This window comes from Nelumbo lutea, chromosome 5, assembly GCF_056320005.1.
Source record: "Nelumbo lutea isolate HS-2025 chromosome 5, American lotus-T2T, whole genome shotgun sequence".
Taxonomy (NCBI): Eukaryota; Viridiplantae; Streptophyta; class Magnoliopsida; order Proteales; family Nelumbonaceae; genus Nelumbo; species Nelumbo lutea.
The window spans coordinates 18,670,176-18,684,777 of NC_142688.1; positions in this window are offsets into that span (position 1 = coordinate 18,670,176).

The window sequence follows — 14,602 nt, forward strand, 5'->3', positions numbered from 1 at the left end:
GCTATGGCCGAGTATCAATCACTGTTGTCAAAGTGTTTTCGCGCTACCGCTCTATTGTTGTGTCGAAGGGTTGAAGAGACGAACAATTCCCCGGCAAGGATAGGGAGAGTGAAGGATTTAAGGGCAAAATGGATATTCCCATCCCTTTTGTTATGATTTAATGATCATGGTAATTGTTTGAAACAATAGGTTAGCATAAGACAATAATTAAACAATAGGGTATAGTTAATCAATTAGTTAAATCATAAGATAGTTTTTAAGAAAAACAAGAGAGAAACAAATCTACCAAACCAAACAAAACCTTATAAGAAATTATTTGCTACTTCTAAGGTGGTCTCCGCAGAGAAAGCCTGAAGCATACAAGCCTCCAAAAAAAAAAGGCTTCAAGCCATATTTGGTGAAAAACATGGAAAGCCAAACGTGTGCTTATGCTGAAAAATAAACTTTCCATGAAGCTATTTTTGGTACATAGTTTCTTAAAAGCAGCACATTCTAGGCATAAATCAGCACTAAAGTCTCTCAAATAGATCTTATTTGAAACTTCCCCTCACTTTGTTGTTAATGTCTAAAACATCTCATCTTCAGGCTTCTAGGATATGAGGACATAGCTTTTAGATACCTCCAAATAACCCTTTATCTATAACTAATATCTATATTATTAATGGGGACCTGTGCAATGCATAAGATTTGTCAAAAGAAAGTGAAACAATTGAAACTGATAACTATCATAAGGAATGCAATGTTATTTAAAATAATTAATCTTTATTTTAGTAATTTGTCACATAAATAATTTAGTAGTTTAGCAGTTTGGATAATTATGTTAATAATTTTTAACAAAAATAGTAAATTACTACTAATTACTTAATAAAATAATTATTTTTTCATATTATCTATTATTGTTCTATTTTATTTATTTTAATTTATTAATAATTTAATGTTACAAATCTTTTATAAATATTACATAAATATTTAAAATACTTAAATATTAGTAAATATATAAAATTAGGTTGTAATCATAATTGAATTAATCTAAGCCTGAGCTTGAGGTTTAAGCCTTTGGAATGGCTTGGATTGACCCTCAACCCACCCAAGTTGCACCCCTAAGAGCAATATGACATTCGTAATTGTATGGAACCAAATCAAATACAACCCGTGCATACATTTTTTGGGTTTTTTGTTTAACTGTTTTTAGATATTGAAGCCAAAGGAGCTATGGGGGATGGGCTACCCCCATCATGTATCCCAATTAACCAAAAAAATAAAATATCTCAAGCCAGATTTTTATAATGTATTAATAGGACAGGGACTAAGGTTCAAAATATAGCAACATATCGGTTCATATTGTTCCAACAAGGTTTCTTTTTGTATTTAATACCGAATCTCTCATTAATGTCGTTTATTTAAGTCAAAATTCTCTTTCATTAATTAGCCAATTACTACAAGGAAAATTTAAATTTAAATTTGAATTTTAGCGCCTACTTCAAATTCTCTCATTAATTTTGTTTTGTTAGTGTAAAATCTTCAAATTTTAGATATAACAAGATTTGAACCTTGGTCACTTGATTTTAACAACCACAAGTTTTCCAATGAGCCACACATATTTATTTGCTATGATTATATGTATTTTCAATTTTAAGTAAATTTTCACTTTTCTTAATGAGTGACAAGTTTTTATTAATAAATGCTAGAATTAATTATTAAAATTTATATACTAATAAATATTAAGATTAATTATATTGATTTTTGAAAATTGGCATTCACATTTTATTTTATTTTGTTTTTTTACATTTTAATTATTCCATCATTTTTTAGTGGTTACTAATTGTGTCCCGATATGTCACACTTTATATAAACCATTAAATTATGTTTTTTTACATTTAAATGACCTATTTACAATCATATAAAATATGTAAATATAGTTAGTAATATATTTTTTAAGACTTATTTGAATTTTTTACCATATTTATGTGTATCTTGATTTTTCATCCATATCCATATGTATCCAAAGCATATCCCGATACATCTCTTAAATTTGTCTTATCGATACACCTTGCATTTCTGATACTTTGAACCTTGACAAGGACACACTTGCCCATGTTAATTATATTTTTTACAATTAAAATTTCTATTATAAAAAAGTATATAAAATGTTTTATTTATATATTAATATATATAATTTTTTTATCTAAATATTATATAATAATATTTAACATATATATGTATATAACATTTAGGTTGAGCTTAGGGGTTTCTTAGCTTGGGCCTTGCCCACTAAGGTTGTCCATGGACTCTGGAAGTATGATACCAGATTCAACTCCGAATCTAATCAACCCAGATTTGGATGTTAGAATTTGCATTGTTAATAATCAAATCAGATATGGATTTAACCCCATCCGATCCAATTAAAATCCACGTCTAATAAAAATATTATTTTATGTATATATATAGCTATTATGTATAATTATATTTTATATTCATATACATTTATTATACATATATACTTTCAAAATAATTATTTTATATTTTTGGTCATTTTTAACATAATAAAATGGTTTGGATTAAATCTGAATACAATCCAAGGTCCAACATAACAATTGAATGTGGACGCACATCTAGATATTTCATAATCAAACGTGGATGCAATTTAACCTGATCTTAGTCCAACCCATTTATAATCCTATTACCTGTATTATGTGTGAGCTTGGTGCGGATTCAAACTAGACCTAACTTATAAAAAAATAGTTGCTTAACCTTGGAAATTTGTAAGTCTAGTTAGGTTGGACTAAGTTATAGTCATCTCTAAGTAAGAGTTTTATAACATTTCTAATTATGTTATTATCAGTTTTATTCTTTTAGTTCATTTCTATATGGGATGCAAATGCTTTGTTTTAATACTTTTAATAATTTTTTTACTTTTTCTTATTAATTTTTGTTATCCTATTAATATTAGTTATTTTTTAATTAGAATTCAAAAAGTTCTATTTATATATATATATTCTAATTATGTTATTATCAGTTTTAATCTTTTAGTTCATTTCTATATGGGATGCAAATGCTTTGTTTTAATACTTTTAATAATTTTTTTACTTTTTCTTATTAATTTTTGTTATCCTATTAATATTAGTTATTTTTTAATTAGAATTCAAAAAGTTCTATATATATATAATTTTATCTAAATATTGTATAATAATATTTAACATATATATGTATATAACTTTTAGGTTGAGCTTAGGGGTTTCTTAGCTTGGGCCTTGTCTGCTAAGGTTGTCCATGGACTCTGAAAGTACGATACGAGATTCAACTCCAAATCTAATTAACCCAGATTTGGATGTTAGAATTTGCATTATTGATAATCAAATCGGATATGGATTTAATCCCATCCGACCCAATTAAAATCCATGTCTAATAAAAATATTATTTTATGTATACATATAGTTATTATGTATAAATATATAAAGTTTATAATTGATAAATTTAATATTTTATATTTATATACATTTATTATACATATATACTTTCAAAATAATTATTTTCTATTTTTGGTCATTTTTAACATAATAAAATGGTTTGGATTAAATATGAATACAATCCAAGGTCCAACATAACAATTGAATGTGGATGCACATCTAGATATTTCATAATCAAATGTGGATGCAATTTAACCTGATCTTAGTCCAATCCATTTATAATCCTATTACCTGTATTATGTGTGAGCTTGGTGCAGATTCAAACTAGACCTAACTTAGAAAAAAATAGTTGCTTAACCTTGGAAATTTGTAACTCTAGCTAGGTTGGTGCAGATTCAAACTAGACCTAACTTAGAAAAAAAATAGTTGCTTAACCTTGGAAATTTATAACTCTAGCTAGGTTGGACTAAGTTATAGTCATCTCTAAGTAAGAGTTTTATAACATTTCTAATTATGTTATTATTAGTTTTATTATTTTAGTTCATTTCTATATGGGATGCAAATGCTTTGTTTTAATACTTTTAATAAATTTTTTATTTTTCTTATTAATTTTTGTTATCCTATTAATATTAGTTATTTTTAAATATAATTCAAATGTATTTTAATTTTTAGTTGTTAGATAAAAAATGTTAAAATTTAATATTTTTATAAACTTAAGTAAATTTTATTAATTTTAGTTATATATTTCAATTTATAATTTTCTAACAATTAACCAATTAAATAGAAATTAAATATGAAACAAATAAAGATAATTTGTATGAAAGTAAAATTCTTTCGTTGGAATACAATAGGCTAATAATGGAAGAGGCCTATAGAAATATGCTAAAATAGGTTAATGATAGAAGGGGTGGCACCTATGTCTTAGAATCCTCTCTATCTCTCTTTATTTTTAGGTGATTTAACTATTTATGATAATTTTATTAACTAATTTTTAAGTTGTTATTTGTTTATGATCTAGGCTGGGCCCACGGTGGCCTTGAAGCATTAGGCCCAAGCTTGGCCTTGAAATTTGTGGGTTTGATACGAGCCCAGGCCTAAATCAAAGTGAAATGATCTCCCCTAAGCAACTTGCTTTTAGTTTATTAGATTAGAGTATAAAATAAAAATAAAAAAGGAAAAGGAGTATGAATTTTAAACAATTGAATGGAGTAATTGAAAGGAGAGATAATTAGTGGAGTGAGTTATTAGAGGAGAGATAGTTAATGGAATGATTAATGACAAGAGATAATTAAAGGAATTAATGAGAGAGAGAAGGGAATTAATGGTGAGTTAATGAGGAGAGATGAAAGTCTTAATTAAGGTCTTAAAGTTTATTGACTAATTGAGTTATTTGTCAATTTTAAAAATAAAAGATTAAAAAATCACAAAATAGATAAATATTAGCACAGAAAGGAAAGGCATGCTGACATGGCAAGAGTTTGGATGGACTCCTCACCAAGTGCGCCCTACAAGTGCCCCACATGCCATGGGTCCCCCTAGATGTGATTCAAAACTAATAAAATCAATAGAATATTTCAGAATAAAGTAAAAGAAATCAGAGAAAAAGAAGGAGACAACAAGAAGGAGGAAGGTTGGAGAAGAAAGGAGAAAGAAATGAGGAGTTCGAATGTCTCCTCTTTCCCATACTCTTATCTTATATAAAACATACTTAAGTTACATAAATTACAAGGAGGCCCTTATGTAGGCGTTCACATCAGCACTAAATTTAGAAAAACATAAAAAGAGCTAAAGGCTCATAAAGAAAAGACTCAATAAGAAAACATAACATGAAAGAACTAATAAGAAAGACAACAATGGGCTAGGGCCCATTCGGCCCAATCGGCCCAGTCTCTCTACACTCCCCCTCAAGCTGAGCATAGATATCCATCATGCCCAGCTTGCTTATATAATGAACTACTTTTCCTTTAGGAACACCTTTTGTCAAAACAACAACCAATTGTTCTTCAAAAGCAACAAATGGTACGTAGACTTCTCCTGAGGCAACTCTCTCTCGTATAAAATGCCTATCAACCTCAAAGTGTTTAGTTTTGTCATGTTGAACATAATTGTGTGCAATGTTGATAGCAGCTTGATTGTCACAATATAACATCATTGGCTTCTTACAGTCTATACCCAATTCATCTAAAAGTAATTTCAACCACAGAAGTTTAGAAACTCCATGTGCCATTGCCCTGTATTCCGCTTCAACTGAAGATCTTGCCACTACAGACTGTTTCTTACTCTTCCACGATACAATGTTCCTTGCTACCATAACACAGTAACCTGAAGTAGACCTCTTATCATTAATACATCTGGCCTAGTTAGCATCAGTGTATGTTTCCAACTTCATGTGTCCATGTTTAGAAAACAATATGCCTTTCCCTAGAGTCCCTTTTAGATAACACAGAACTCTCTCAATAGTTGTTAAATGTGTATCTTTGGGAGAATGCATAAACTAGCTAATTAAACTAACTGCATAGGAGATACTTGGCCGAGTTTTGCAAAGGTAAAATAACTTCCCAACCAGTCTCTGGAACACCCCCTTATCAGGCAACTATTCACCTTTAGTTGCTAACAACTTATGGTTTAGATCAATAGGAGTAGAAGAAGGTCGAACCCCTAGTTTTTCGGTCTCTACAAGGAGATCAAGAACAAACTTCTGTTGAGAAATGAATATACTATCCTTAGATCTGGCAACTTCAATTCCCAAGAAATATCAGAGTTCTCCCAAGTCTTTAATTTCAAACTCAGTGTTAAGAAAACTCTTGAGATGAACAACTTCCTAAGTATCATTTCCTGTAACCACAATATCATCAACATAGACAATCAGGATGGTCACTAAGGAATCTGTCCTCTTAACAAACAAAGTATGATCCAACCGAGTCTGTGTGTATCCAAAAGCAACAAGAGTAGCTTGAAATCTGTCAAACCAGGCTCTAGGAGACTGCTTAAGGCCATAAAGAGACTTCTTTAGTTTACATACATTTCCTTGCATCTCCTTCCCATACACCTCTGGAGGTAAAGACATATAAACTTCTTCATTTAGGTCTCCATTTAAAATATACATTTTTTACATCAAACTAATGAAGAGGCCAGTCAAAAGTAGTAGCTAAAGATAGCAAAACCCGAACTGAAACCATCTTGGCTATTGGGGCAAAAGTTTCTATGTAGTCAATACCATACATCTGAATATATCCTTTAACAACCAAATGGGCCTTATATCTATCAATAGTACCATCAGAATGATACTTAATAGTGAACACCCACTTACAACTAACTGATTCATTTCCCTCAGGCAAATCCACAAATTTTCAGGTATTGTTCCAATGCAAAGCATCTAGTTCAGTCATCATAGCATCTCTTCATCCTGGTTTGGACAAGGCATATGGGACAGATTGGGGAGTTACATGTGTGGAAACAGAGGCAATGAAGGAATAGTAGGAAGGGGAAAGGAGGTTGTAGGACAGGTGTATGGAAATACAATGATTTATGCATTTCCATTTGCCTTTGCGAAGGGCAATAGGGAGATCAAAATCAGGGAAGGTATCCGAAGTGATAGAAGAGGGCTGACCTGTTATCTCAGTAGTGATGGAATGAGCAAGAGGCACATCTGAAGGCATGGAAACAACTTTTATGTCTCTGGTACAACCTTTGGATAATAGGATGGAAAAAAAAAGAAGGGGGATGAGTAGTAGGAGGAGAGGGAGCAGGGATAGATGACTCAATTGGAGTAGACTCTATGGAAGATTCAAAGGGAATTGGAAGAGGAATAGATGGTGACAATGTAAACTACTCATTTGAATGCTCCCCCTCAAGAGAAGTACCAAAAAAAGAACTAACTCTGCAAATGTGACATCTCTAGAAACAAAGCGAGTGCCACGAATTGGATCAAAACAACAGTACCCCTTTCTGTGTTGAGGCATATCCCAAAAAGACACATTTGTGTGCTTTAGGCTCAAACTTATGACTTTGATGACTATGAAGATGGACATAGCAAGTGCATCCAAACACTCGGAGAGGAAGAAAAAATAGATCTTCATTTGGAAAAAGCAAGTTAAAGGGAGTTTTAAACCCCAAAATCTGAGAAGGCATTCGGTTTATCAAGTATGTAGCTGTAAGAACAACATCACCCCAAAATTTAATAGGAACATTGGAAGCAAAAAAAAGGCTCATCGCAACCTCAACCACTTGTCTTTTTTTTCCTTTCCGCCACTCCATTTTGTTGAGGAGTGTAGGAACAAAAACTCTAATGGATAACTCTAAAGGTATCAAAGTAGGAGGAAAGACTCTTCTATGCATTATCAGATCATAATATTTTGATCAAAGTGTTAAACTGGGTAAGAATAAGTTCATGAAACTTTTGTACAATATTTGGTACTTCATCCTAGGATTTTAGAAGGTAAATCCATGCGTAACGAGAGAAATCATCAATGAAAATAATGAAATATTTGTAGGCCCCCATAGTAGGTAAATGATATGGCCCCCACACATCAGAGTGCATAATATGGAAATGAGAAATAGATCTTTTATTACTCACTAAAAAATATTGCCTACAATGTTTAACGAGTTCACGACTCACAATGAAGACTCGATAGGGATATTCTCTTAAACATTTATGGAAATAAATGACTCAAAGCTAAAAAAGACAAATGACCAAATCTGAAATGACATTCATGGCCACTCCCAATCGTCCTCTGAGACTTCAGGTCTTGAAAAACACAATAAGTAGGAAAGAAAGTTATGCTACAATTCAATGATTTGGTTAAACTACTAACAGATATAACGTTAGTGCTAAGTTTGGAAACATAAATGACAGTGGATAAAACAAGTGAATCAGAGGCTTTAATATTCCCCTTGCCAGATATGGGAGCAAGAGACCTATCGGCAAGAGAAATCTTCTCTCTACCTGAGAGGAGCTGGTATGAGCAAAACAGGTTGGGTAAACTAGTCATATGGTCTGATGCACCGGAATCTATAATCTAAAGAATTTTATGACTACTTGAGACTGTATAATGATTTGCAAAAGCACGAATACCTGAATAGGCAAAAGAGAATGTAGAGGGGGTGCTTGAGGAGGAAGATACAACAGTAGACTCCAACCAATTTATAAATTTTTCATATCTCTCAAATTTTGCCTTCACTGTTGCCAATTGTTCCACAACAGATTTTTTCACATTTAGACACTATGGCAACATTTGCATTCTTGGGTTTTCTAAACTTACCAGCCTTCTTAGAGTTGTTATTGTTCTGAAACCTCTTAGGAAGAAGATCTGGATGAAGCTTCCAACCATAATCCTTAGTATATTTTGGCTTTTTATGGTATTCACATATCATTTCATTTTTCTCATTTAGCCCCTTTGGTTTTATTCTAGCATGTGCAAAATATTATGGAGGAGGTGGGGTCTGTAGTTGTACCTGTCGCCTGCACTCTTCACTGCTCAACATAGAGTATGCTTGTGCAAGTGACACATCATCCTTAGCCTCGATATCCTGTCTTGTAATATCAAACTTAGGATTGAGTCTTGTAAGAAACTCAAACACCCTGTTTCTTTCCACAAATTTCCTAAAAATTTTGGCATCTTTCGTGCTTTCCCATGCAAATGTTTCCATAAAATCCAACTCCTGCCATAGTGACTTCAACATCGAATAGTAGACTTCGACATGATATATTATATATGTACAAAATATATTTTATATTTCTTACAATATAAAATATAATGCATATAATAATATATACATATATTATAGGCTAGGCCAGAGTAAAAATGATCACCCGTAGTGTGAAGACTTTCAAATCTAAACTCACTTACACCCAACCAAACCACTCAAACCCATCCTAAGTTGTGTTGGATTTAACTTTGAGGCAAGGTTTGAGTTGGAAAACATGGGTTTTGACCTTGGACCTATGTTTACTTATGGGCTTGGTTTAGTACTTACTAACTTATTCAATTTATACCCCTACTTTTATTTGACAAAGTAGAGGAATTTAGAAAGATTTTAAGAAAGTGAAATCACTTAAATATCAAAGACACCATTGGCATGTTAAATGAGAGTATCAAACCTATTAATAATCACGTTATGGAAATCCAAAGTATTACTCATACTAATGCAAATATTGGAGAGGAGTGACTTTTGCTAGCACAATTGGATTGTCTATTGGAATTAGGGGAACTTTCATTGGAAGCATCGCTCAAAGTGACATTGGTTGACAAAAAGGACATAAGAACATTAGATTTTATGGAGAATGATGGTTCAACCCAGGGTCAGAATTTATAAGCTCAAAGTATATTCGTGGTAGGTACCATCTCGGAATTGATGCCAAATCACGGACAGGTATGGATGCATAGAGTGTGGGTTTTTGACCTTTTGAATGTTTGTAACTCTGTAGTGGAAATCAGAAATCTGCATTGGGCCTGTTCGTACTTCTCCATAGGTTTTATTTCTCCTTCGCTTCTAGCTGGTGGTACAAGAACATTATTACCTGGTTGTGGGGTCTAAATAGAAATAGGACAAACAACTTCCACGTGATTTAAGGTGTTATCAAAAATCATTTCTCTAATTTATTCTCTTATACAAATCCTTATCCATCCTCATTTCCTACCCATATACTACCTAGCCAAATTATTGAAGAGGAAAATTCTATACGTATGACAATCCCACCAAATAGAATCTCCTTTTTATTCTATCATAAATGTTGGAACTATAGTATATAAGGATCAGTCCAATTTATTTAAGATTATCATAAGAATTATTACCTATAGGCTTCATCTGATTATCTCTTGCCTCTTCACCCCTATGCAAAATGCATTTACCCTAGGCTAGCATATTATTATTGTCAAGGATTTTGAAAGAAAATAGTAAACCAAGAAGAAAAATAAATGGAAGAAAGAAGAAAGAGAGAAAGCATAAAGATTTAACATGGTTCGGCTTGGTAGCTTACATCCACGGGAGAGAGGGAAAACATCCACCATGAGAAGAAGAGATACAAGATTGATCTCTCCATAGGCTCAACAAAATGTCTTCACTCTCTCTCTCACTCTTATCTCACACAACCAATGGCTTAAATAAGCAAAATACCAAATTATATCAAAATTACACACAAGTCCTCTTTATTCCATAAATACATGCAGGTCCCCAATATTATAAATTTACCCATATAACCTCTAACATTACAAATATACTCCTATAACCTCCAATACCTACACTGGAAAAAAAATACAATACATATCTTTACACCTTCCTCCAACTTGAGGTGGGGAACTCATGTAAAAAAGTTAGGGTGTAACCAAGTCATAATCTCATAATCACCAAAATGAAGCTAAATGGAGTTGACTAGGAAAAGGCTAACTTGAGTTGGCTAATTAGAAAGCTAACTAGATAAAGAGAATCAAAATCCTATGATCAAAGTTAACCAATCGGGAAGCCAACTAGAAAAAGAGAATCAAAATCCAATGTTACCTGAGGAGATCAAAACTCCAAGATTAGAGTGAAAGCCAATTAGATGAAGAGAATCAAAATCTCATGTCACCTGAGGAGATCAAAATTCCAAGGTCGAAGTTGGACAATCGGAAAGCCAACCATATAAAGGTTATCAAAATCCCATGTTACCTAAGGAGATCAAAACTCTACTCCGAGGGAAGAGAGGGAAAGCATACATTATGAGAAGAAAAGATATAAAACTTACCTCTCCATAGACTCACATCAAAATGTCCTCATTCACTCTCTCATTCTCATCCCACACAACTAATGGCTTAAATAGACAAAAGACCAAATTAAATTATAGAATTACATGCATACCCTTCTTCCTCCCATAAATACATACAAGTCCCCAAAATTTATCAACATTACAAATATAGCCATGCATGTAACCTCCAACAATTATCACAAATATCATTACCTTCAGACTTTGTGCAATTATCTTTTGCCTCATCCCCATGCAAAATGCATTTACTCTAGGCTGGCATATTACAGTTGGTAGGATCATTGCTTTAGAAGTCATTAATTCCATTAAACGAATGAAAAGGGGGGGGGGGGGGGGGGGTAGAGATTTCCTTTTAAAAATAGATCCAAGGCTTATGAATTATGATTGCAAGGAGAGGGGCTTTGTTTTAGAATGTTTGAAGTTATGTGGCTTCTTGCCCATTTTGTGAACTAATTAATCATTGCATAGCCTATTCCTCTATGCAAATGGTTTTGATTGGGATGCCTTACAATTGAATACATCCCCAACATGGACTAAGGCAAGGTTGTCCACTATCTCCTATTTGTCTATCCTTTTTTTGGATGTTCAATGGCGATTTTAAAGGGGTCAAATTTGGAAGAGGTGTGGACCAAGGCTTAATCATCTATATATTGTTCGTAAATGATATTCTTATTTTTGGGTGAGCCTATGCTAATGAACTACTTGGCATTAAATATTGTTTGAATTTATTTAGTTGATGGATAGGGCAATTGATGAACACCCAAGTTGAACTAGGTCCAAAACCCAAAAAGTTGATTGTGGGTTTGAACAGAGGTTGACTTCAACGTTTTAGGACCAATTGTAGGTTGCCGACAAAGGAAAAATGACGCTTATTACATGAAACACAGTGTTGCTGATGAAGGACCAGTTGCAGGTGACGACAATTGCTGCACAATTAAGAGTGCTGGTTCAGTGCTTGGGTGAGGTGGAGAGCCTTGTTACCTCTGGTTCAACATTAATGGAGATAATGAACAGGGTATCAGGCAAGAGGTTGGGGACGATGGATGAACAGTGTTTGATGAACTATGCCAAAATTCTGATTTGCGAGGAGGTACAAAATCTCGCTGCCTTAGATAATAAACTGAGTATCAGATTTGTCACCGCCGCAAGGTTGAACTACGATGGAGAGAGAGAGAGAGAGAGTTCGATGATGAACAATTAGTAGACAGGCATGGTGAGGCTTCGTTGTCACCGCTGCAAGGTTGAACCAGGAAGGGGGGAGAGAGAGAGAGAGCAGAACGATGTCCGTCATTGTTCTGTTCGGAACAACTACAAGGTTTCGTTGTCACCGCCGCTCTGTTCAGAACCGCTACTCACGAATGTCCGTGGACTCCACCGCCGCCCCTTGTCCACCTTTCTTCACGAATGTCTGTCAGGACCCGACGCCACGCCATCGGAACCACTTGAAATACTATGCCGACCTCGCCTCGAAGCTCGCCGATGATCACCGAGACCGTTTTGGTTTCCATAACACTACACTGGCAGTTTGTTGCTTCACTGAATGTGAAACTTGCATATGCGGGGGTTTCAGAAATTTTCGTGATGGCAGAAACATTCTATCATTGATTTTTCGGGAAGGAAGCTACTTGCACGAGAATGTCGCCGACTTGCAGATGATAGGCGATGGTTACAAGAAGGGTAAGTTGGATATTGTTGAAAATAATACCAACCACGTGATGCATATTAAGGAAAGTATTAGTCAATTATCGAAATAGTAAGAGCATTTCAATTTTCAAATAATAAAAATATATTTGATCAATTAACTAAATCATAAAGTGGTTTAATAATAATAATAATAATAATAATAATAATAATACCCACATTCAATCTTCAACATGACCTTGATCATCATTATTTCCTCCTCATTTTCACTACAAATCTCTTGAGCTTCTCAAACCTCTTCTAATGTTTGTCCAGGAGGATTGACGGTTGCCTCTCTTGCTAATACATCAAATGTTACAAAGATGACCGTTCTTGCTCTTAGTGCGAATTCGAAACCAACAATTTTTTCTGAACTATTTTCCCCGTTGCACGCAATAAGTTTGGCAACCATAATAAGCTAATACTTCAAAGTTTTGGAGTCAATTCCAGTCTTCAATTTTAGAACGTTTGCCACTGTTTTCTTCAAACCAATTTGTGAATAATGTAAACTGCTCCTTTAAAATCGCTGCTACCAAATATTGCAAACCATTGTCTCTTTTGGTAAATTAGAATAAGTTGTCTTGCTTTCTTTATAAATAAACATTAAATGCATTTCACTGAAATGCCCTTTTGATCCCTACCTTTTGTTCTTTTAAGATTGAATGTTAAGGGTATTTTTTGTCTACTAAAATAAAAAACATCCAATGCAAAATTAAAATTTCTATAAAAAACTTCCCTGAGGTTTCTGACAATTATACAAACTTCTTTTGGAGTTTTATTTTAATAAAAACCTCCCTTGTAGTTTTGAAAAATCCTGCAGTTACATATTCTTATAGGAATAGTAAGACAAAAGCAATGTCTCATGAAAATAAAATTAGACATGAACAAAACTCATGACAAGATTGAATGGAGCTTTGTTAAAAAAGTCATAGAAAAAATGGGTTTTGGGGACAGATTCATAAAATGGATCATGATGTGTATTTCTACTGTGTCCTACTAGATTCTTGTGAATGGAAGTCTGGATAAGTAATTCCTCTCATCAAGAGGCTTGAGGCAAGGAGACACACCGTCTTCCTATTGATTATTAATTTGTTCAATTGTATTGTCTTTAACTCTCCAAAATATGTATGAGCCAAGAAAAATCTTTGGTATTCAACTAAATAGGCAGTGCCCTGCTATTACCCTTCTATCTTTTGCAAATGATTCCCACATATTTTCAAAAGCAAACCTATCTAGGGAGGAATGATCATGGAAGCTTTGAGGCATTATGGGGAAGTATCCGGGCAAAAGGTCAATTTCTCTAAATCCGAAGTCTTTTTCAGACGTCGTATGCATCAAAGACTTCAGAAAATCATCTCAAAAGCCATTGGTATTAAATGTTGATGGAGGACGATTTGACCCGACCTATGAAATGGTGACACGTGGACACTGACTCAGCATGAGCAACAACTCAGCATTGTAGCCTAGTGCGACCAAGTGACTGGCTCATAAAGCATCTCACTACATCGTAGTTCACAAAAGGAGAAGCTCGCCACAACGCGAGCTTCGGGTTCCCCGAGCTACCTTTGAAGGGATACTCCGAGGCAACTTTAGCTCGCGAGCTAGAGGAACTAGCTCGCCCAAGCTCCCAAGCAGACAAGTCATCCCGAGGACCAATTCTGTTAAAGGTAATCCTGAAGTATTCCGAGCTCGCTATAAAGTAGTTCGAGATTGGGCAGCATGGGCACTCCTCAGGAAGTTTCTACTAGACAGGAACACACCGATCTGCCTATAG